Consider the following 25826-nt stretch of genomic DNA (forward strand, 5'->3'; position numbering starts at 1 on the left):
AAAACATTTAAGTTTCTGTAATTCACAGAATGACATAGAAGAAAAGAATTTGGAGTAAATGATGTGTGTAACTGTCTCAGATTGCTGTGTGAGTTTGGCCAAATATATTAATTTCTGAGCCTTCGTGATTTAAGCTATTAGGTAAAGATCATAATCATTCTTTCCAGTATGAGATAGTAGAGATGAATATTCTTTGTCAAATGTATCAAATTATGAAAATACTCATTATTATCTTTAATTAATCACAAAAGATTTGTAGAGAAAACAAAGAAATGAAGTAGATACAGCCATAAACTTTAAGAAGATCTCAGTCTAGTTGAAGAAGCACATGTAAATATTTCTGTCCATTGTTTGATTTTTAAGTACAATTAGCTTTCTAATCTAACACATACCATCACTTTGAGCAACTTTCTTTTTAAAAATCTCTATCCATAATTCTTAAAACTACTCCCTCAATATTCACTAAATAATTTTGTGGGGACTTCACATTATCTACGCTTTTATCTGAATGTATTTATTAATAAATGACTGTTTTTTACATTGGAGAGAAAAAAATTAAACTGTGTTAAATATAGGACATGATCCTCAGGCTTTTTCCTGATAGCTTTATGGGACAAAGTCCCATATTACACTGCTTTTATAGAACTCTTTTTATCCATTTGTTCAGTGTATGGGTTCAGATGTATGAAACCTGTTCTTAAAAGTGACAGTATACATAGCACTACAGCTCATTCAGATTCAGGAAGATGTCAACTCAAAACCATAACAATTCATACATCATCGGAGACAGGGTTACTGATTCCATATGGAGCTTAATAGGCCTTCACTCTTAGCCCCAGAATCAACCAACATCCATCTTCTCATGTTTACAACTAAAAAGAAAAAAATTAAATTAAATAAAGGTGTTTAGAAGCATTTTTCTTTCACCAAAAAATACAACAGAATAGAAATCGTGCATGACAAGTTTTGGTTCAACAGGAATTAAAATTGATATGTGATAAATCACTGTAGAATGGAACCTTCAATAGAAAGCAGTGAGGGATTAACTATCAGCTCTTGGCTTTGTATATATAATTAGAGGAGGAACCCATCCAAAGAGTGGATCTGGTAGTTGTCAAAGTCAGTAGTTACATGACACAAGACTATCTGGGGATGATGGATTGTGATTGCATTTTTTGCTTTTAATTCAGATATTTCGGCATCAGTCAGAGAGCAACAAGAAACGTTTTGAAAATATATTGAGCTCTTCAGGCTAGAATTTCCTGGGTGAATCAAATCAGTATTAGCAAATTGTTCAACCTAGATGCCTCTCTGCTAAGTGAATGAAATTACTATGGTGGATTTTAGCTACTCCCATCTGAAGGAAGTAGCCTGGCCTGACTGTAAAGGAATAGGCTCTAAAATCACACACTCTGGGTTTGGATTCCCAAAGCTGACATTTACCAGCTATAAAAGTTTGGCTAAATAATCTCTCTGATCCTAAATCAAAAGGGGGGAATTATATAGCTGGGTAGGCTGTTTAGGATTTAAAAAATTATTTTTGGAAAAAAATGTCATTTTAATTGTACTGGTTACACGGCACTTGTTTCTATTATTCCCAAGTGGAGGCCATAATTAGGACTAGTTTCAACATCCTCTGCCTCCCAATTTACTACAATTACCACAAGAAGCTCAGACTTTTCAGGTCACTATTATCTTTTTGGCTCTGCCTATATATCGCTTAAATTGACTCAAGCTATCACCAATCAGACCCTGGCAGTAAACATTCCACGTGTCCTATGGAACCCATGGCCTGTCATTGGCAAAATTCCCTCTATCTTTCATGAAACGAAAGTCTAACTTCATTGCTAATGTTTTATTGCTGACAGCTTACAGATCTGACACCCCTGCCTTCTCCTTTTGTGCCATATCTGACAAAACTATATATAGTCCAAAACTATAGAAAAGCCCACTTACACCAGCATGGAAGTTCAAGCCATGCAAATCTCAGCCCAGGCTTGGGAGCTGCCACCCACCAGCGCCACCCATTTTCACGGGTTATATAAATGCCATCACTTCTCTCTCCACTTAAGCTGTTAAGGATCTTGGGTACCTATTTTGCTCTCTCCAGAAAGTCCTAATGAACATGAATGAATTGGCTCATGTGTAGCATTATAGTCTTGGCATTCAAACAAATTTTAGGGGTGTTTGTGTAAGTGTGTGTGTGTGTGTGTATGTATAGAGGGGTTACTCCCATCTGCCATGGGGGGCATCCACAGAATATTCAATCTCTTCTTCATTCCTTCATGTTTTTGTTCTTATTTTTAAAAAAATATTTTATTTATTTATTTGATGGAGAGAGAGAGAGAGGGAGAGAGCACAAGCAGAGGGAGCAGCCGGCAGAGGGGGAGGGAGAAGCAGGCGCTCCACTGAGCAGGGACCCTGGGATCATGACCTGAGCTGAAGGTAGCCATTTAACCAACTGAGCCACCCAAGCACCCCCATATTTTTGCTCTTACTGAAATCAGGAACCAAGGACCCTGGTCCTATACATCCCTCTCAAGTGATGGCTATTCTTTAGCTCATATATGTCTTATCAGCAGAGGTTGAGTTTAGTCTCAGATGCTTCTCACTGCCTCTTCTAGACCACTGCTTTTTATCCTCTCCCCCCCCCATCTCCCCCAAAATAATCCAGATCCTGTGGACCAGTGATTTCGCATTGTGATCTTGCTGCCTTTTCTCAGAGTAGGTGCCCGTTGTCACTCCAGTCACTGTTACTTATCTGGCAAAGATTACATCAACTTGCTAATTTTCCCCCCACCACTGTTTGGACCCACATTTTTTATTATTCTGATAATTCAAGAGATTATTACCCCCCTTCTCATTTAATAGCACCTACAGTCACTCATTTGCTTAGGTTAGTAACTTTGGCATAATCCTGATTCCTCTGTAACACCCCATCAAATGTCTATATCCAATTGACCAACAAATACTACTCCACATTCCAAAAATAATTTATCTGGAATAGGCCCCCACCTCCTCTACTTTCTTTTAATCTAAGCAATCTACAAATATAGGTTTGACTTGGACTTCAGCTCTAGCTTTCTTAAAATTGTGCTGTGGTAGTCTGCATAATAGTGCCAAAGATAACCATGTCCTTATTCCTAGAACATGTGAATATTCACCTTATATGCCAAAAGGGACTTTGCAGATGTTATTGAATTAAGGATCTTGAGAAGGGAAGAGTCTCTTGAATCACCCAGTAGAAACCTAACTATAATCACAAGGTTCCTTATAAGAGGGAATCAGGGAGGTCGAAAAAGGAAGTAGAAGACAATGGAAGCGACAGTTGGGATTGATGGGAGGAAAGGGATCACAAGCCAAGGAATACCAACAACCTCATGATATTAGAACCATGAAACTGATTTTGGACTTCTCATCTCTAGAACCATGAGAGAATTAATTTTTGTCATTTTCAGGTGACAACTTTTGACAATTTTTATATTGACAATAGGAAACAAATTCATTTGCCTTCTCTTGCTCTTGTTCCCTTAAAATCTGTTGATGATAAGTGTATAGTATGCTTCTTTCAAAATGCATATGAAGTCATTTCATTTCCCTGCTTAAGGTGTTCCAATGACTTCCTATTTCAGAATAAAATCCAATGTCTATGTCATGGCCTATAAAGCCTCAATGGTTTGGGGCTGACTACATCTCTTTTATCACTTCAGCCTCTTTTACACCTTATCAGCTGCACTGTACTCCATGGTGTTCCCAGGACATATCAAACATGTTGCTGCCGTGGTCCTTTCCCCCTCATTTGCTTCACATCTCAGCTCATATGTCTCTTCCTTAGAGGACACTTCCCCGACCGCTGTATCCAAACTCTCTAACATTGGGACAGTTTTCTTTTGTACTTCTTCTTCTATTTTAGCTTTAGTTGCTATTATATCACATATTAATTTATTTTCTTCTTTTTTTCTGAAATGTAAACTCCAGGATGAGGTCAGGGGCTTTATTTACTTATTTATTTTCACAGCCCTGTCTTCAGCACTTTAAATAGTGTCTACACTATGATAGAAAATTAATGCATATTCATTGTGCAAATTACTTAAGCCCTTATAGTAACAATACTCTTATCTGTATTTTTATTTACTTTACAAGTCCCTTATTATTCTTAGCACTGTTTAAATGCCTTACAAATCAAAGCACTTGTAATCCTCATATCAACCCTATCAGGTAGGGACTAATATTATGTAAATCTTAAAGATGAGGAAACAGAGACAGGTTACCTAATTTTCACAAATTCATAAAATTTGTGATCTGCCTCAAGAATCCTTGTTGAAACAGTAAGTTATGCTGTCTCTCTAGCAGTTGTACCAAGGAAACATACACGGTACTAGCAAAGCTTTTTTTCTAAACATAATGCATTTTTTCTATTTAAATATTTATTTCAGTTGTCTTTTTTTAAAAAAATTTTAAACCTCTTTTGAGTAATTATAGACTTATAGGAAGTTCTAAAGATAGTACAAAAGAGTTCTGTGTGCTCTTAGCCTATTTTTTTCCAATGCTGACATCTTACTTAATTATAATGCAAAAAAATGGTATTGGCATGATATGTGTATAAAGTTCTATGTCATTTGATCACTTGTAGATCCTATAACCCCAAAATAATCAAGACACAAAATTAATCATCACTATCACTATGAAGTTCCCTTGTGCAAAGATTTTATAATACTATCCTGCCTTGGGGCACCTGGGTGGCTCAGTCGTTAAGCATCTGCCTTCAGCTCAGGTCATAATCCCAGGGTTCTGAGATCAAGCCACACATGGGGTTCCCTGCTTGGCAGAAAGCCTGCTTTCCCTCTTCCACTCCCCCTGCTTGTGTTCCTGCTCTCACTGTCTCTTTCTCTCTGTCAAATAAATAAAATCTTTAGAAAAAAAATACTACCCCTCTTCCCACCATGCCTAACACCTGTCATGTACTAATCATTTTCTATCCCTATAATTTTGCCATTTCAATATTAAAATATAAATGATATTATGCATTATGTGACCCTTTGGGTTTGGCTTCATTATCCTGAGCCTAATACACTTGAGATCCACCCAAGCTTCTCTGTGTATCAGTGGTTCATTCCTTTTTATTATTCAGTTGTATTCCATACTTTAAATGTAATTTATACTTTTTCTCAACATGAAATAATAAAAATATAAGAGAGCAACACATGATTAAGTGCATGTTTTAAAGGATATAAGCGGGGCACCTGGGTGGCTCAGTTGGTTGGGCGACTGCTTTTAGCTCAGGTCATGATCCTGAAGTCCTGGGATCAAGTCCACATCCGGCTTCCTGCTTTGTGGGGAGTCTGCTTCTCCCTCTGACCCTTTCGCCTCCTGTGCTTTCTCTCTCCCTCATTCTCTCTCTCTCAAATAAATAAATAAAATCTGCATAAGCAGATTCTACTAGAAAAATATCTGCTCTTGTAACAGAGTTAAAATTAATAAAATTCTTACATCAATTCAGGCATCATGTAGATGGGTTAACTTCAAAATATGACAGGTAATTTATTTTAGAAAACATAAGGTTAATTTCTAATAAATTATGTAATTAATTTTCAGAAATGCATACATAATTAAAAGTAAAATCATGATCCGTTGTCATCTGTCATGAGACCATAAATTTGAAGTTGTCCTTTTCAAGTGATTATTGAGTACTGGCTTGAGTAAGTACATGAAACTGCCCAGATGAGCCTAGATATGTTATACAGCAGAAAAGAGAATCATCTACACATGGCAGGTGATGTCACATCAGATTATGTGTTGCTGCTGTTATTGTTTGGAAGCCTAGGCCTTATCAAGACAGGAAGCTTCTAAAGGGCTAGGTGCTAGATATGGATGCAGATTGGACAGTCAGTGTGTTCAGAATAGCTTGGTATCATTTGCTTCTAGATTGGGGTCTGTGATTGTGTCAGTCCCTATGTTCAGAGAAGTCAGGGTTGGGTGTGTTCAGTCTCTCTAGCCTATTGTTTTGCTCAGAAGGTTTGCATGATCAGTTTTAATATGTCTAAAAGTGGGATGGTCTGTTCAGGCCATGAGTTATCTGTTGCATGACATACTTGTGAACTTGGATGAAGACTTGCTGCTTCTTCTGGGACTTGGCTGGATGGTGGTCATAGCCAGACTCCCTCTGCCCTATGTCTGTTCCTTCAGCCTGGTTGTAAAAGCTTTCAAGAGTCACCTTGAGCCTCAGAGCCTTTTTTCCCCATAGCTATCAAAGTTGTGGAATTGAGGAGCCCCTACCACCTGAGGCTTAACAGATACAATTACTTAATAAGACTGAGTCTCAGTTTCCTCATTTGTAAAAAGAGGTAAGATATTTTACCTACCACATAGTAGTTGGGGTGTTGTTGACATTAAATAACCTAGGGCATGTGAAACATACCATCCTTTGGCATCCTAAACACATGCAAGACAATGTTACTACTACTGCTATAGTTAATATATTCTAATATATTTTATTTTCTTTTTAACAATATATTTTAAATATTGAATGCTTAAGTGTATGTCCCTAAGATACAGTGGGGCAAAATTTTACAAGCTTTTTAAACACTTGCATTTTTATCAACATAATGATCACATGAAAATCATATAGTCACCCTAGAGAAACAGAAGGAAAGCCACTCAGCCCAACTTTGGGGGAGTACAAACTGACCTACATTTTTGTATATGGAAATTATTATATTGCTGTTGTTAGTTATGGTGTACTATATTAAAGATGTGGAAGATTTTTTTTTCCATGGAGTTCCAGATCTCATTTAGATTCTTAATAGCATTATAGATTAAAGATCATTTTAAACTATAAACTTGGACATAATTCTTAAGATACAATAGCAAATGGGAAGACAAAATAAACCCATAGTCAGCAGCAAAAAGAACAAGAGAAGCCCATGAGTACATTCCACACAACTGAGAAAGGCAACAAAGTTGATATAAGCCTGATAATAAATTAAAAAAAAGATAGAGTAAGATCAATGACATGCCTGCTAGAATATTGTGGGAGAGGCTCCAATGAATGAACTTTAGAAACACGTCAGTCTTGGTATTCACAGTGCAGGGCGATGGGGTGAGAAAGGGACTGAAGAAAGGAAGTTTCCCTGGAAAGCTGCCCACGATGCAGCTGCTTTGGGGCTTTCCTCTCCTAACCTTCACCATTCCTCCCCAACCCCCTGATAATTCCACTAAAAGTGTCCAGCATCCTGGTGTCTACTCCTAATCAAAAACTGGAGACATTACACTAAACAGATTTAGCTAACCTTGTGAACTAGGGTTCCCACTGTTAGCATAGACATCAAAAAACAAAATTCTCTTTATTCTAGAATTTTGGAAGAAAGTAGTACAATAACTAGTTCTCCATCTGCTGAACTCGTGCTGGTTATCAAATCCTGCCCATGCATATGGCATTTCCCCATCTTATTCAGAGGAGAGATTTAACAAGAGTACGGATCCAGGTACCTCACATTAGGGCTGGTGGTAGGAGAATATCAGCATTCATAACATGATTCTCATTCTTATAAATGAATGGATATCAAAGGATCACAAGCAGAATAAGTTAGAAAAACCTGTATAAACCAGCCAAAGAAAGAAAATAACCTGAAAAGAAGGAAAAATTTTATAGTAAACAGAATACAACTAAAAAAAAGAAAAATCCAAATTACTATCATCAAAGGGAAGAATGCTACAAAAACCAACAAAGACACACCATAAAGGGGCGAACAAATCCAAAAGCAAGTTCTTGTAAATACTAATAAAATAGACAAAACTCTAAAAGTTTGGTCAAAAGAAACATAGACATGGAAAAATATTAAATACACACACACAAAATATACAAACTTTGAAAATGAAAAAGAACTGGTCCATCTCATAAAAGCTAGCAAATGAATGGGCTCCTGGTTGGTGCAGTGGTTTCCCTTGGTTTCCCCTGGTTGGACTCCTGGTTTCCCCTCAGGACTTGACCTCAGGGTCCTGTCCTCAGAATCTACAATGTTAAAACTCTTTCTGCCCCCCTCTCCGTGTTCACTCATGCATGCGTGCTCTCATTCTTTCTCTAAAAAATAAACAATCTTAAAAAAAAAAAAAACCTAGCAATTGAAGGAAATAAGGAAATATAAGGGTTCTAATATTTTCATTTGATATAGTAGGAAGCCAAATGATAATACTGAATGTGAATGAAACATGCAGTAGAGTTCGATTATATAAGACCTTAGACAAACTATAAATGAGAAAGAGGAGGGAATAAACTGAAAGAGAGACATAATATAACTTAAATTATCACCTTATGTAGCAGGAGGTTTTTATCTAAGTTAGGAAATAATAGTGTAAACCAACACTTTAAAATTATTGCAATAACCAACAAAGATTAAAACAGAAATGAGGAGGTAGAGATTGGTGGGAAAAGTAAGGTGAGGTAATGGAGTTTATATAAGCCCTTTGGTACTATTTTTTTTTTCATCCTGTACATTTAAAGATTTTTAAGAAGTAAGCTAAAAATGCTGTCGAACCAAATAGAGTAAAAATAAGCCAGTTAAACTGGTTAGATTTAACATGGTTTGACAAAGTACCTACTAATTCTACATTTATCTGAGTTTGCCATTAAAGAGGCAAAATAATCGCATTCATAGACTGTGTAGCCATAGCTCAAAACTATCTTTATTGCACATTGTATTGTCTAATGAATATTACCTGTTGTTTAGATAATACTTTTTCTTGCATTCCATTTAAAACATGTTATTAGAAAAAGAAATGTTTGTTTATTGTAGAGACTAAAACAAAGAAAACAACAATGAAAGTCACTTTTAATCCAATGGCTGGTCCTTTTAAGTGACTATTTTGCTTTAATATAATTACTTTCCTGAGAAAGAATCCTCAAAAGGAAATTTGAGGGGCGCCTGGGTGGCTCAGTGGGTTAAAGCCTCTACCTTTGGCTCAGGTCATGATCCTGGGGTCCTGGGATCAAGCCCCGCATTGGGCTTTCTGCTCAGTGGGGAATCTTCTTCCTCCTCTCTCTTTCTCTGCCTGCCTCTCCACCTACTTGTGATATCTTTCTCTCTCTGTAAAATAAATAAATAAAATCTTAAAAAAAAGGAAATTTGAAATTTTATAGTACTTTGTGCATAAGCTCTTATGTTATTTAGAATAAAATTTGTAACATAGACAAAAGTTATTTCATCTCCAAGTTTTCAGTTACTAAAAAATTTAAAATTTTTTGCTGTATAATTTTATAAAAGAGATATTAACCACAGTGCCAGTTATATAGGAGACCTAATGAGAAAAGAAGGGAAAAATAAATATTTTTAAATAAAAGCAAATTATTTCCATTTCAGACATATATGGCTTGATTTCTTTATTCTAAAGTATAATTTCCTTTTTACCTTGCATATACAAACTAAAGAGTGTGAAAAAATTGAAATTTAGTCTAATTCTTTGGAGTTCTTCTATTAGTTCATATACCAGCTTAAAATGCCTGTGAACAATTAACAGCTGTATCACTAGAAATGAAAACAGAGCAATCATCATCATGATATAATTTTGTTAATAGTTAGTGTTGATTGAGTTAGTATTTGCAATAAGCTTCTATATTTGTCATCATAATCCTGCCTTTATGACAGTTTGCTATTTTTTACCATATCAGTTAACTTCTAGATCATCTAGATTTTTATAATCCATAAAATTCTACAAATTATCAATTATAAGACAATCACATTGATGAATGCTAAAGATACAAATGTACATAAATGTGGTAGGTTTTTTTTACATTATATATTTTACAAAATGAATACGCAAAAATCTGCTGTGTGTTTTTACACAAATAATAAACTATCAGAAAGAGAAATTTGGAAAATAATCTTATTTACAATTAATCAAAAAGAATAAAATACTTAGGAATAAATTTAACCAAGGAGGTGAAATACATATGCTCTGAAAAGCAAGACAACAGGTTAAGAATAGAAAGAAGGGAGAAGAAATTAGCTAGAAGTGAAACAGAAAGAGATCACACTACACCTATATCAGGGTCATATATTATTCGACTCAAATACTTGATTTACTTTAAAAGGAGCCTTTAATAATTACCCTTTAATGTATTCTGTGCATTCTCTTTGAAGTTTCATATCAGTCAGTATTCTTCAGGGAACAGATTCCACTTTAGACAATACTTTTTTTTTTTTAAGATTTTATTTATTTATTTTTGAGAGAGAGAGAGAGAGAAGTGTGAGAGAGATCATGAACTGGGGGAGAGGCAGATAGAGAGAGAGAGAGGCAGGCTCCCCGCTGAGCAGGGAGCCCAATGTGGGGCTTGATCCCAGAACCCTGGGATCATGACCTGAGCTGAAGGCATATGCTTAACTGACTCAGTCATCCAGGCCCTTCTAGACAATACTTTTTAAAGATTTAAAAAAAAATTTTTTTGAATAATCTATCCATACATTTTAAATAATCTCTAGGAGTGGGACTTGAACTCACCACCCCAAGATCCAGAGTCACATGTTATACCAACTTAACCAGCCAGGTGCCTCTCCATGTTAGCTATTTTGAATAAAAGGATTTATTACTGCATGTCAGATGGCTTCTAGACTTATTAAGATAATTGAATAAAAAATCTGCAGAATGAGATTCCAGAATCTATTCTCAAATCTATATTACAGAATCAAACTGCCGAAGGAGTTGCTTCTCTTGCTATGGTTGGGAAACTACTTGTAAAATCAGGGGACATCCCTTGTTACTTACAAAAACATAAGACTGCTTTCGTCTGAGTTGCTAAATTAGCTACAGTAACTGGTTCCAGAACAGAATCACTGTGCTGCACTCAGGAAACCTCATGTGCAAAAATCAGGATGCTGCCATTATATCTTCAGGGTCCCCTATTGTGCCACATTTTCTACTATCAAGGAGCCATTTCTGCTAAATCAACAAGCCTTATAGACGGAGTTTGTTCCAGAACCATGCCATATTTACTGTAATCTACATTGATAAAACACATGCTCAATCCCCCACTCATCTCAATTCCAATTTCAGATCTCGTGTGATTGCATCTGATGTGGAATCTGAAACAAACTTGGATCACCAGCTGAAAAAGAATTGGAGAAGTTTTTGTTTTTAGCCTTTTGCTCCCCACAGGAAAGGAAAGCCACACTAGAAGAAAATTAGAATAGATATTCTGAGCCAAACTCACAGTTGCCTTGGACTTCACTCTTTCTTCTCCACATTCATGCTTGAAAATTTCAAATTTTGTTTCTTTGTTATACAGACAATGATATGTATGGTTCATCATTTAGCACAATTGCTAAGTCTAGAACATTTCTACTGTACATAGGTGCTTAAAAAATAAACAAAAAATAAGACAGGCACACTGCTGAGTGCTGAGGATACAAATGTACATAAACATCATATTTTTTCTCAATTAGAAAAGATAAATAGAAACTAATGTAGAAGTGTCTAATTAAAATTTATATAGATTCCTAGGAGAGAGGAATTCCTCTTATCTGGTGCCTGAGGAAAGCTTTATACAAAATGGTGGGATTGAAAACAAAAAGAAGGATTAGGAGGGCATGCTAGGAAGAGAGAAAGGTCAGTGAAAAAAGGAGAAGTCAGATATCGTTTCTTAATATTTGAACTGAAAATTTTTCAGGTCTGTGCCTCATAGGTTTTTATGGAAATGTGAATCATGTGGGCAGCTGGTTTATTTGTGGGTTTGAATCAGTCAGTCTGGGATGGGATCTGAGATCTTGCTTATTTAACAAACTTCCATGTGAGGCTGATGCTGATGGTCCAAGGCAAGGCTGATTCCACAGAGATTCAAAGGAAGTGCTTTGTGCTGTGGGCACATTTACTGAAGCAGTGGAGAAGGTACTGTGTTGGAAAATGATTCAGGGGAAGGCTGTTTCTCCTTCTGGGTTCTCCAACTTCCTGGTTGTTTGCATTAAGCTTCCTTAACATTCAGGGAGCAGATTCCATTTTAAGTTCTTATCACACACACACCAATGCTCTCCTTTGCCATACCCCTCACTTTTCAAAAAGGGGTTCTCTTAATCTATAATCTTGTTTGCTTTATAAACATTTATTTCCCCTGTACTTACTAAAATAGGCATTTTCCTCAGCTTTCAATGTTTCTGTTATTTTACCTGAGGAAGACACTTTGCCATGATGATTAATACAGATTTATCCCAGATAGGTAATATTTTCAGCCAATTTCTATGTTGGAAATTGGAAATTCTGTTCCAGAACTGAAAATATGTGATCTAATATAAGTGGTCACTTAGTTACATGTTCAACTTCTTTGATGGTAGTTATTGCTCAATATGGGGATCTACCCATTGACTTTACCACTTACATCTTTGTGCATAAGAAAATGTTTAGTAGGAGAAGAATCCATGAAACAAGATGGGATAGGGAGGGAGACAAACCATAAGTGACTCTTAATCTCACGAAACAAACTGTGGGTTGCTGGGGGGAGGGGGGTTGGGAGAAGGGAGGTAGGGTTATGGACATTGGGGAGGATATGTGCTTTTGGGTAAATTGGAAGGGGAGATGAACCATGAGAGACTATGGACTCTGAAAAACAATCTGAGGGGTTTGAAGTGGCGGGGGGGTGGGAGATTGGGGTACCAGGTGGTGGGTATTATAGAGGGCACAGCTTGCATGGAGCACTGGGTGTGGTGAAAAAATAATGAATACTGTTTTTCTGAAAATAAATAAATTGGAAAAAAAAAGAAAATGATTAGTAAATGCTAATATCTAAACCTTAGTAAATATTTTTGAAATAGGTAAAATGTAGATTTAGTTGCTTTATCTTCAAAGATTTATAGCTAGCACCTCTGATGTTGGACTGAAGAAACCACATTTTTAATAAACACCTGGGTCAGTATGACTTCATATAAACCTCTATTCGGGTGTTACCTTTCCCTTGTGCTATCAGGATATCTGCCAAGTTAACGAGCATGAATGCAAACATCTGATGAACCCTCTATGGATAACAGTTCTTGAAAATGAGATGTTTGCAATGTGAGCCAATTGGAAGAACTATAATTGAGATTCATTTCAATGATTTAACCATAAACTGGATGAGTTATTTTGTTATTAACAAATAAAGGAAAAACTGACCTTCAAATTGGGTTCGTTTTGGACTATAAGGTAGAATGTCGTTTGACCAAATGCCTGAACTTTAGATGAAAGATAATTTTCCCCAAAAGATATTTAAAAAATGTTATGTTAATTTCACATGTTCAGCAAGGGATAATGCAAATATGTCAAAATGTCTTTGGAATAGGAAAGTAACTAATATGTACACTAGAAATATTGCAAATAAGAGATGATTGCTACAGGGAATTTATAGGAATCTTGCATAGTTCTTCCTGTGCTAAAGCTGCTCTCCAAAAAAAGAAAAATATATATATATATATTATATATATATACACATACACATATATATGTGCATATATATATATATTAAGAACAGAGGACAGGACTTTCATGAGGCATTACACTAAATTAAACATTTATTTTAGACACACAGGTCTAAGATAAATGTCTTATTAGGGCAGTATTGGACATGGCAACTTTACTTACATGACTGTGTATCAATCACCAATTCCTTTGTAAATGGCCATTACCCAACTTAATGACCATTTACTCAACTTAAAATTATAATTAAGAATTTTAAAATATAGTTAATCTACAAATACATTTTATACATTATTACATCCAGTGATAAATTTCAAGTTTTAAAAATATTAATACTTCATAAATGAGAAATAAATTAACGTCCTTATCTGATTATAGTGCGGAACTACATAAATAACTAATATAAGGCTTAAATAAAAAATAACATTTTTCTCCTAAGTCTACTTTATTATGTTTTTTTTTAAAGCTTTTATTTATTTATTTGACACAGGGAGAGAGATCACAAGTAGGCAGAGAGGCAGGCAGAGAGGGGGAAGCAGGCTTCCCACGGAACAGAAAGCCTGATGCGGGGCTCCATCTCAGGACCCTGAGATCATGACCTGAGCTGAAGGCAGACACCCAACCCACTGAGCCACCAAGGCACCCCCTAAGTCTACTTTAGAGCTATGCTTTTCTTATGTTGATTCCTATAGAACAATAATGTACAAATTCCAAAGAGATTACGAAATGAATTTCATATCAGCCAAAAGATGAGAATTCTAATGATGGGTGTTTGTTCATTTATTTATTTGCAGAATTTTAGGAAGAAAATATTTTTTAAATAATTTTAAAAGTTCTACTATGGTGAATATGACATAAAGGATATACATATGACATTTAAACAATTTTGTGTGTTGAGAATGCTTAATAACTACAAAATTCAAAATCCCCCTTTTGCATTTAAACACAATTATCAGAATAGTCTGTTTATTTATACTGTACAAACTTGAGAAAATTAGTGTCATTTTGAGATAATGGGATTTTGTAGAAAGATGATCACCAGAGAAAGAATGGCTTAGTGGGTTTCAAGGACAGCAAGTCAGGAAAGCAGGATAGCAAAAAAATTAGAAATAAAAACAATAATACTAGTAGCTAAATGCATTGCCATTATTATGCCTAGCATATAGTAGAACACTTAGTAAAAATCTGTGGAATGATCCATCCCCCGAATACACTTCTTCATCTGATTTCCCAACAACTTTATTATCTCATTTTGCAGATAGGAAAACTGGAGCCTAAGACATTACTTAGCTTTTTCAATTTAAGTGCTAATCTATGATAGAACCAGGTGTCAACTCTGGATCTATCTGATATAAAATTTCATGTTCTTAATTACTATGGGGAAGTAGAAGTTTGTGCATTTCAATTACTCTTGAATATCTCTTAAGTCTTTCATAAAAACATGACCAACTGGGATCAAAACCATTTTTCAATACTCATGGCCAGGCAGTTTTTCCTATGTATGGGATTAGGCCATTGTTTCTTTCTGGTGGGTTTCCTATGGGTCATTATCTCAGATTATTATCTCAGATTGACTAGATGACAGATAGATAAATAAAGAGCTATTTAAATAGTAGAACCTGTATACCAAGATGTTCACTTTCTGGAAGACAAATGCAAACTGAGGCAAACTACAGGAATCACAAAGGTATGTCTTCCATTCCTTGCTTACTCTGGGACTAAATGTACATTAGGTGCTTTATTGGAAGAACTCACCAGCACTAATTAAATAGTTTCTTTCTCTTCCCTATCCTTCCCAAGTTCATTTGTTCCATTGGCATACATTTTATGCACATATGAAGCACTTCTACTGAATGCTTTATTGGAAGTACAATAACAAAGCACCAGACGTGAGAGCATGGGAGAATTTCCTGCTGAGGCAAAAATTGAATTTGCCCAGTATTTGTTTGTGAGAAGTTCAGCAATACACTGATCATCCTCTACATTCTAAGTAGTGTCCTAGGTACTGTTGATGCAGTCAGATAGTCCCTACTTGGAGGGAAACTTAGTTCAAGGGCTAGCCAGTTCGAAAAATAACAAGATCATGCAGGGTTCTAAGCATAAAAAGTGATCTCCTAATCCAGATGGGGGGAAATTTATAATCTCCTTGCATTGAGTCTCCACATGAAATGCTACATTTCAGAAGATAAAGGGTGAGATGGATGTGCTTTTTGCTAGGACAAAGACGGTCCTGAAATTCAGGTACTTTGAGGTATGACTGCTGACTGCCCCTTAAAATGGTATGTAGGTTGAAGCTGGGGATAGTGTGGAGATATGGAAGATAGTGGCAGATTCTGATTTAAACAGTGATTCAAAATATTACTAAGCTAAAACATAAAATATATAATAATATATCTAAAAGTACTACATTTGTCTTCAGGGGTTTCTGGATTGGTGAGCACATAGAAGCTTTGAGAGAGCCATGTACATAGAGAGAGCATGGAGACGTACACGTCTCCCTTCCCCCACACTTGCCCTATACACCTCTTCCATTTGCCTGTTCTTAAGTTGTGCCACTTATAATAAGCCAGTAAAGTAAGTTTTTTGTTTTTGTTTTTGTTTTTGAATCTCCCTCCCTCTGTTACAATTATGTGAAAGTATTGCTTATTGAATTTATTCGATCAGAAAATATTGGTATCAGTACAGACTCAATGTGCATGCAGAAGCAGAAATAATCCTGTTTGTTGACTTTTCTCTCTGCATTTATTTGACCACCTGTGTCATTGCCTGACTCATAGCAAGATATGTGATGCTTGGGAAGGATTTGGAGTTTTACCTATTTCAGAGGAGATCATCTCTCTCACTACCACAAAGAAGGTCATTATCTTCATAAAATTCCCGTTAGAGGGTTCAGGTTCATTGGGATGATAAAATGGCAACAAGGATTAGCATTTCAAGGAGAAGCATTACATTTTCATGACAGCCATGCTCCCATGTGTTTCAAAAGAATGGAAGGTGGTCCCCAAACAAGGGACTGTTAGACAGGAGCCAGGCTTTCAATTTGACTGATTGGATATGGTAATTTTCTGCCTGTTTTTGTATGAGGTATTTTAAAGTAAAGTTCTATGACTGTTACAGCAAACTTTTATAAATGGCATTGGTTTTCTACTCCACAGGTGTACTTTTTTGTTCTGTTCTGTGGATGGTAAACTCCCCCAGAACATTAGTGGTTGTACTGAGACAATTAGCTGCTGAATAACAGTCTCAACGACTATAGCTGTAGCTCTGACAACTAGGGTAAAAAAAAGAAAAACATCGTGGTAGAAAGCCTTCTGTTTATTAAGGTATCAATGGGAAGAAAGTCTTGGCAAAGAAAAACAAAATTTCCAAAAAAATGTGCTACAAGAACAAAAGACTAGTTTATGCTAAACCACAACATTGCCTCTGTGGGTCCTTACCAGGAAAATGAGTGGAAATATAGATTGCTTTTTGCCAGAAAGTACACAATGTATCAAATTACTTAACTGTCTTTGTTCTACCTACATAGTACAGAACTAGGCGATTGTTTATTTTTTATGTTAATGGTGAAATTCCATCCATGTTTTGACCTTCTTTCTTGTTTCTTCTCTTCCTCTACTCCCTCCAACCAAATTTTCGCTGGAGCTGAAATGGCAGTACTTGTCTGCCAAAAATTTAGCCAGTGGGCACCACTGTGGACTTAAGAAGGGGGCCTGGGTGGCTCAGTGGGTTAAAGCCTCTGTCTTCGGCTCCAGTCATGATCCCAGGGTTCTGAGATCGAGCCCCACGTCGGGCTCTCTGCTCAGCGGGGAGCCTGCTTCCTCCTCTCTCTCTGTCTGCCTCTCTGCCTACTTGCGATCTCTATCTGTCAAATAAATAAAGTCTTTAAAAAAAAAAAAAAAGAAGTCTTCTAATTCCAAGGCTAATTAAGAATGCAGTCAGAGATCAGTTTCATTCCTCCTGGAACTGCTCGCTTCCATCTCCACTGAAGACAAAATGTGCAGATAGAGTAGTGTCTTCTCTGTCTTTACAGATTCCTGGGGCAACCTGTCCTTATCTAGAGCAGTGCTAGCAAATGGAAATACAATACCAGTCAGAAATTTAACATTTTCTAATTCTCACAGGACAAAGCAAAAAGGCATAGGTGACATTAAAATTAATAATGGATTTTACTTAACCCACTAAAACTGAAATATCATTTCCACAGGTAATCATTATGTAAAATTACTAATGAGATGCTTCGCAGTTTTTTTTTTCTTCTTCTTTTTTTTTTTTTTTAAACTAACTCTTGCCACACATTTCAGGTGCTCGACAGCCACATATGACTAAAGGCTACCATACTATGTGGTAACATAGGTTCAGACGACTGTAGTATTCTTGGGTGTTCACATGGATTTAACAAATGCATAAAATCCCATGTCTTGAGATTATCTTCCACAAGAGGCTAGGATTTAAGAAAACAGCGTACATACCAGATAGATTATATTTGCACACCCATATTTATAGAGATACATACCAAAAGGTGGTGGTATAACTTCTTTCCATAAGCAAAACAGAACAAAACAAGACAGTAAATCAAAAAACTAAATCTGAAATGTCATTTACTTAAAAAATATTTCTCATATAGCAACAAATGGAACAATGTGTGATATTATGATGATTCGACTTTCTCAGAATATATTAACTACTAATGAATTGTAAACAACACATTTTTAGGTTAATGATTACAAGGCCATGTGTCCTACTACTAAAAAAAAAGAAAAAAATTCTTCCTTGATCTTAAATCTTTATCCTCAACCTCTCTGGACCCTAACTCTTCTGCCACTACTACCTGTGTTATTTCTATTTTTCTCAAGCAGCAGTGTGGGCCTGGAAGATAAGGAAGACAAATTTGTAATTAAATCTTCTGTGAAATGGATAGCTACATCTGTGACACAGAAAGAGAGAGAGAGAGAGAGAGAGAGAGAGAGGGAGAGAGAAGTGTTTGTGCAGAGTTGTTCATGGTAGTCAAAATAGATATTTTGTTTGCATTGGAATTCTCTGGTAATTACTTTTTAAATGCTTGTAATTGTTTTAAAGCTGCTCTGCCACTCCTTCATGGAGAGAGTCTTTAATAAGTGCACAGGATGCAAGAAGCATCAGAGAACTACCCAGAACTGGCTTAAGACATGCTTTTATAACATAATTTCAAAGGCCGTTTCTATAAGACTCTGAAACAACTAATCTGTCACTCCCACTGACCAGTCAAGTCAGTGGGGGGAAAAGTCAGTTAAATTGATTGTTTGACTGAATGGAGTGAACATTCATGGGCATAATTATGGCTTCAGCTGGAATGTGACTGACAGTATTCACAGGACAGATGTGATAAGTAAAGTGGAAAAAAGAATCAATTAGATGGATGGTTCAGATGCGTAAATGCTTTTATCTCAACTGTTTGGATAACTGGGTTAGTGTTCTCTCTTAGTTTTGTGTATGAAGACCCAGCTTCCTGCACCTCCTGTTAGGGGTGTGGGAGAAGGTAGCCGGGGAGCTGTGACCTTCAGTAGAATGGGAACCAAAAGTCAATAAAAGAGCAGAAATGAAAATGCACCAGCACAGAGAATAAACAGCAAGCAGAATAGACCAGAATAGCTTAAATTGAAGAAAAGGTCGATAGGATTCAGATGATTGGTAGAAAAATAACACACCTGTTCTTGCAAATTTTCTCTGCCTGCTTTCTCTTGCTGACGTTATTTCCTTTTTTGTCTAGACTGTCCATAGGGGTGTACGAGGCACACAAATTCAGATAAAACCTTCAAACCAACAATTTATATTAACATGACTAATGTTTACCAAGGTTTTAGTTTTATTTCGATAAGCTCTGTTAAGAACAATTTTAGAGAGCTATCCCATAAATGTTAATATGTAGATACTCTTCTATCTACCTATCATTCTCCTCAATGTCAAGTCAGTGGTATGGGGTGGGGAATCAGTTAAATTGATTGCCTGACTGAATGGAGTGAACATGGGTGTAATTATGGTAATTATTTACTGTATGATCAAATGGCCACTTTGGAGATGCTTTATTTAAGAGAAAAGAAGATAAGCCTTCTTTGAATAAACCAACTCTCAGTTTGGGTTACTTTTTCAAAATTTGACTTTTGGGAACTATGCACCTAACACTACCCCTCAAACCCTAATTACCCTCATACAGTTTCTACCCTTCAATTAATATATAGTTTAAATATAATCAAACTTAGTCTGTTGTTAATTTCACCATCTTAACAGATACATTTAAGTTGCAATTCCATTCTACCACTGACTAGTTGTGTGACCCTGGGTATATTTTTTCAGTTTTGTGTACCTCACCTGCTTTGTTTGTAAAACGGAGGAAATATCCACAATCTGAAGTTGGTATGAGGACCAAATGATATTCAATAGAGGACAGATACAATTGCATGGCTATTTAGTACTTTTCTGTGCTCATGTGAAATTCATTACACTCTCTCTGGTGCTATGATTATGTATGATGTGTCCCATCTTTCCTCCATATATGAGCTTCTATAGGACAGAGACTACCTTTCAATGGTCTGGTTTGTGCTGTGTGAGTTGTCCCTAGTACAATTCTATTGCATTAATGTCCCCTTTGCCTAGAATTGCTTTCCTTTGCTTGTTAAAAACTCCTTTTCCTTTCAAAAATCACCTTTAGCTTCTTTTCTACAACTCTTTTGGTTCCCTCAGCAACAGAAACATGCCCTGCACCATGCCCCTACTGCACCTTGGCTATGCCCCCCTTATGTCCATTAGTCCACATGTTTTCTCCCAGAGAGCATGCACTGAGTCTTTTAAAGTTGTTTAAAAATGTTTGAGTGTAATTAATAGTTAACAGTTACATAATGCTCCTAAGTATCAGGTTTTGCTCTAAGTTCTTAATATATATTCAATTATTTACTCCTAATATAACTCTGTGGTGGAAGTATTATTGTTATCCCCATTTTAGAGGTGACAAAACTGAAGATCAGAAAGATTAGGTAACCTGTCTACAACCACACTGCAAGTGGTGGACCTCTTCTCTGTAGTTTGGATCAGGAGCCCTTGTTTCTCACCTCCTCAAACTAATGTGTTTCTATTTTTTAAATTTGTTTTTATAATAGACTATGGTTGAAACAACTAATTAAAACAAGGCGTCATGGGTACACTGGTACAACCAGCTAAAGAAAGCTCTCCCATGATATAAGGAGAAAAAGTCCAATGAAATATGCTCAATGTGTGGTTAAAGTAGGCTTTAAAATATTTTCAATATGTGGTTGAAGCAGGAGTTAAAGACTCAACATTTTTCATTGTGCCTTGACAAACTCCTGCTGGCCTTTCTAGGAAGCCATCATTATTTCTCTGCTGCTTACCAAAATTAGATCAGACAAATAGAGTGGCTGGAGAATGTCAAGTTAAGGGAATCCAGAAACCAACAGTAATACATGTAGAGGAAGTCTGACTCATTTCATAATATTGGGTCTGGAATCTCCAGTGATTTCTGATGTGTGTATGTGTGCACACGTGCATATGTTTTACTATGCAAAAGTTCCTCTGTTCTGCCTGGAGATCTAAAAGAAGAATCATTCTGTCAGGAACTATTAATCAATTAATGTGTATTGCTGCCCTAAAAAATTTTACAGTAGAACTAGGGAGAGAAGACTCAATCATATGAATCAATTGGAAAACAAACTAAACCTACAGCTAACTTAAAGCGTAATCTGATTACAAACACAAAGGATGAGAAAAGAGAAGCGTCTTCATGGAAGAGAGAGTCTCAAACTGTTCCTTAAGGGTATGTCATGTTGGGTCAGGGAGAGAGGAGGGGAAGGAGGAAATAAGTGGCAAGGTTGCTTGACAGATTTCAGAAAGGAAGCGAAAACACTTCAGGAAGGCAGAATTCTGTATTTGAGGGCTCTAGGTATTTGAGTGTGTGTTTGACAGTTAGTCAGTAGCCAGACTGTTTTCAGGACATATTTCACAGATGTTTTTCAGAGAGAGTTGCAAAAAGGTTGTCTATCACCATTGACACTAATTATAATAACAATTCTTCCTAAGGCCAGTATTTCGAACCTAGTCACTACATACTATTTTACTTCCATCATTTTGAAACACTACCACGTTTTCTTTCTCTTTAGGATTTTTTTTTAAGTAGATATTAAATGAGCACAGATGGTGCAGGCAGTTTCCTTGGTGCTTGTTAACTATATAGCAATTCCTCAGCCTGCTCACAATCCAAGCAGAGAAGGAAGAGGAGGAAACAGTTGATCAATAGTGACATAGCTTTATGGAGAGCTAAATAAGGAAAAAATGGATTCAAATTGTACTAAGACATTTTTGTACTAGACACACAGAGGAATTTCTTCATGGCCATGAAAATTAGACGTGAAAATAGGTTATCAGTACAGTTAGTGGAATCTCTATTCTGGAAAAAACATCACACATTGAAGAGACCACATGCTCCAAGGAGTTGGTTCACTGACTTGCTTGGCTCAGATGGCAGACCTTTTAGAATCCAAGCTTCTGTGGAATGACTGGATTTTGCACTTCGGCCAAGAGAATGTGTACCCTTGTATTTATTATAGGTTCTCACATATTCAGCTTTTTGAGTGGCAAAGTCCATGGCTGGTTGTTTCTTTTTAAACAAAGCTAATTCTCCTATAAATATATTTGCAGATATAAATAGAATAATGATTTTTAATGTACAAATAAAATAGTCATAACATAATAAGTATAAAGTCACTTAAATCATGTATTGTAAAGCATAATTACTGAGACTTTAACCTTTGATTTATGTTTGAGTTGATTGGTTAAGTAACACCTCCGAAGCTCTCAGGCTGGGAAAGGGCTGGTGATAAACAAAATATGACACAGATCCTGCTTTAAAGAACATTTTAGATAGATCCACATGATGCTGAGAGATGTACAGATCAAAATGTTTAAATGTAAATAATTATCCATTGGTTCAACCTAATACAACCTAATACAGGGGAAGTAAGGTAAACACACCCAGAACAGTTAAATCATGATAGAAGAGAGCACGTGAGTCAGCGTCGTGTTGCATATTAAAGACAAGAGTTCTCAGAAGTTCAAAGAAGAAAAAGATCAGTGCTCAAGGGTCATTTAGACACCAGCATGAGTAATGGCATGGTACTTGATTCAGTGACTCCTTCAACAAAATATTTTTGTGGCAGACACTTGTGCTAAATGCCTTGGGGAATATGCAAAGCAGGTCTGATCTCTGCCCTTGAAGAATTTACAGTTCTGTTGATTGAATACATGGAAAAAGGTAAAGCAGCATATAAATACTATTGAGCTGTGTGATTCACAGAGCGACACTAGAGTTTACTGAGAAGAGAAATCATTGTGGACTAATGTGATCAGGGAAGGCTTCCCAGAAGACCGACCCATCTGGGTCCTGAAGAATGGTCATACTGTTAATTGATAAAGCATAGGCAGCCATGCACTTGATAACTGCATGGTCACAAATGTGACAGTAAACCTTTAGTGAAATCAGCTGCACGTTTTCAAACTCTGTTTCTGAAAAAGGTTGGTGTAGTTGTGCCATTTTTCCCTATGCAAATTCCCATTCAGTATTCATTTATCCAGCTGGGTCGCAATAAAATTCAGTCTAAGTTCGGTCACACTTTCGAGTGAACTTAATTTTTTACAGTACTGTGTGACCATAAAGGTTCAGGTTCCAGAGAATTAGTCTTTGATGGTATTTTAAGAATCAGTTGTATAGGATTCTGAATAAAGGTTTGTAGTCAGTTATGAAGGAGAAGAAGTCCATTAGGGACTATCAAAAACCAGTTATGAAGCTGCAAGGAAAAATTTGAAACTGATTAGATCAGGGGTCATGCATCTACTGGTGTGTATTCAGGGCTCAAGGTTGATACTAAGAACCTAGGTAAATTGTTAGCAACCGTTATTTCAAAAGGATTCCATAATTACTTATCTCTCACTGAGGTTAGTCAGGACACCATTGTGATTCAAATATTCTATTACATGATGGAACAAAATCCCATTTTTTTCTAAAGCTATCAAATCAAGAAGAAATTCAAAGATCAGAAATTTGGCAAGTGAGAGGTGAGACCACGTTTACTAGTGAGGCAAGTCAGAAATCCTGTACAATGCAGGTCATTGTCCAAGTGAGTGCCAGTAATGGTTCCCCAGGGGAGTTCCAGTTACTTTGGTTTCAAGCACAACTCTTTAATTCAGTTAAATTTCAGAAAGTGAATTTATATATCTTGATTGCTTTCAGTCTTATTTTTCAGTTTACTTCCTTTTCTATACCTCTCCCATTCTTTCCAGCCATGCAAATTTCTTTTAAACACATGTTATTCTTGGACACCTGGGTGGCTCAGTTGGTTAAGCAACTGCCTTTGGCTTACATCATGATCCTGGAGTCCTGGGATCGAGTCCCACATTGGGCTCCCTGCTTGGTGGGGTCTGCTTCTCCCTCTGACCTTCTCCCCCTCTCATGTTCTCTCTCACTGTCTCTCTCTCTCTCAAATAAATAAATAAAATCTTTAAAGAATAAAAATCAACACATGTTATTCTCAAGCTACTCTTAGGAACCAATTAGAGATAAGGGCCCAAATAATGAATTTATATTTGCATCTAAATCATAGAGATCATCTTTTTTTGAAATCATAGTATGAAACAGTCACCCCAAAGTGTGCACATATTGTCTATTAGGTATTCTTGCATATTTATCTATTTATCTATTTATTTATAATTTCATTTATTTATTTGACAGAGAGAGAGAGAGAGCACAAGTTGGGGGGTGGGGCAGGAGAGAAGGGGTGGAGAGAGAGGAAGAAGCAGACTCCCACCCACTGAGCACAGAGCCAGATGAAATGTCGGTTCCATCCCAGAACCCTTGGAACAGGAGCTGAGCCAAGGCAGAAGCTTAACCAACTGAGCCCTCCAGGTGCCCTGGTATTCTTGCATATTTTAAATTAGTGCATAGTTCTATCAAAGTTTCTAAGATAAGATAAAATTAATTTCCCATTTACTGCAAAACAATTTAAAAATATGGAATTTTGTTAAAAGAAGAGGAACATTAAGATTCTCCCAATTTTTAAGGGTAGAAGATTAAAAAAAAAGAAATACTCTAAAAATGGTGTAGGTACATTGATTCATCCAAAGCCTCTGCAATGAAAAGGCCTCAGGAGTAGATGTAAAAGCACAGACTCGCAACCAGGTTGCCTGAGGTTGTGCCCAACACCTCCATTTATGAGCTTTAAGCCACTTTTAACTTTTACTAGACTTTGACTTTTTAATCCATATAATGGGCTTAATAACTTTATTATTTTATACAGCAATTAAATTTTGATTTTGAGATAGTTGGCTCTCAGTGAATAAAAACGATTTGTGTTTCAGTAGGGTTTGCAGCTAACATTTCTTGGGACTGAGCCTATGAAAGGGCAGGTAATTTATAATACTGTGCAATTGCATAGTGCTATATGTTTCTTTTCTAAGGAACTTGTTCATTTTTTCACGTGAAAAACTTAAAAAGGAATAATAAAATACACAATATTTGCTTACTTACATTTTATAAGTTATCATTGTAATGTAAATGCAATGTAGTTGTATATTATTTCCTCTACCTTTCATAGGTGATGTTAAATGAGGTAATACACAGGCTATGTGACCCACACAGTTAGAGGGACCCCAGGAAAGATGGAAGTTAGTGTCATGAGGTATATGTCCTTTCATTAATTTGATGTATTCAAACTATTCCAGATGATGTTTGATTAATGAAAAGAATTAAAATTCTTCAAAATATGCTGCATATCTATAGGTGTGGAATCCCTGTACCTTTGGGGATATAAGCAACGAATACATATCCCAGAATGCAGTAATTCAACAAAATTCTCAGTACTTCCATCTGCAAATAAAAACAATATTTTCTAAGAATGTATCCTTAATTGTTACCAACAACAGCCATAAACACTTATTGGATACTGATAATATTAGGAAAGTTATTTTTGATGAATAATCATGTTTTTAATGTGTTTAAACACAGAACATTGACCAACCCTCCATGTAGACCTGCGATCAGAGGAGGTACTACACTAGTGCCTTCTTTTCTCTGAATGTAGTCTGAATTCCTGATTCTTGAATGCATTCATTCCTTGATTCAATTTACATTCTCTGATGATTCACCCTATACTAGGCACAGTGTCCATTTTAAAAACGTTTGGTCATTCCGGTCAGAACCTTTAAAGCCCGATTTCAGCGAAGTGATTTCACAGAATAAATTTGTTCAGTGCTATCTACTAGAGAGTGTTGGCCAGGAATATCAGCTTATCAAGTTAGTGCCTAAACTTTCATATCCGTGCACCAACATCTGATGACAGGTAATGACGTGATGACCTTTT

This window comes from Neovison vison, chromosome 3 (genome assembly GCF_020171115.1).
Source record: "Neovison vison isolate M4711 chromosome 3, ASM_NN_V1, whole genome shotgun sequence".
NCBI lineage: Eukaryota > Metazoa > Chordata > Mammalia > Carnivora > Mustelidae > Neogale > Neogale vison.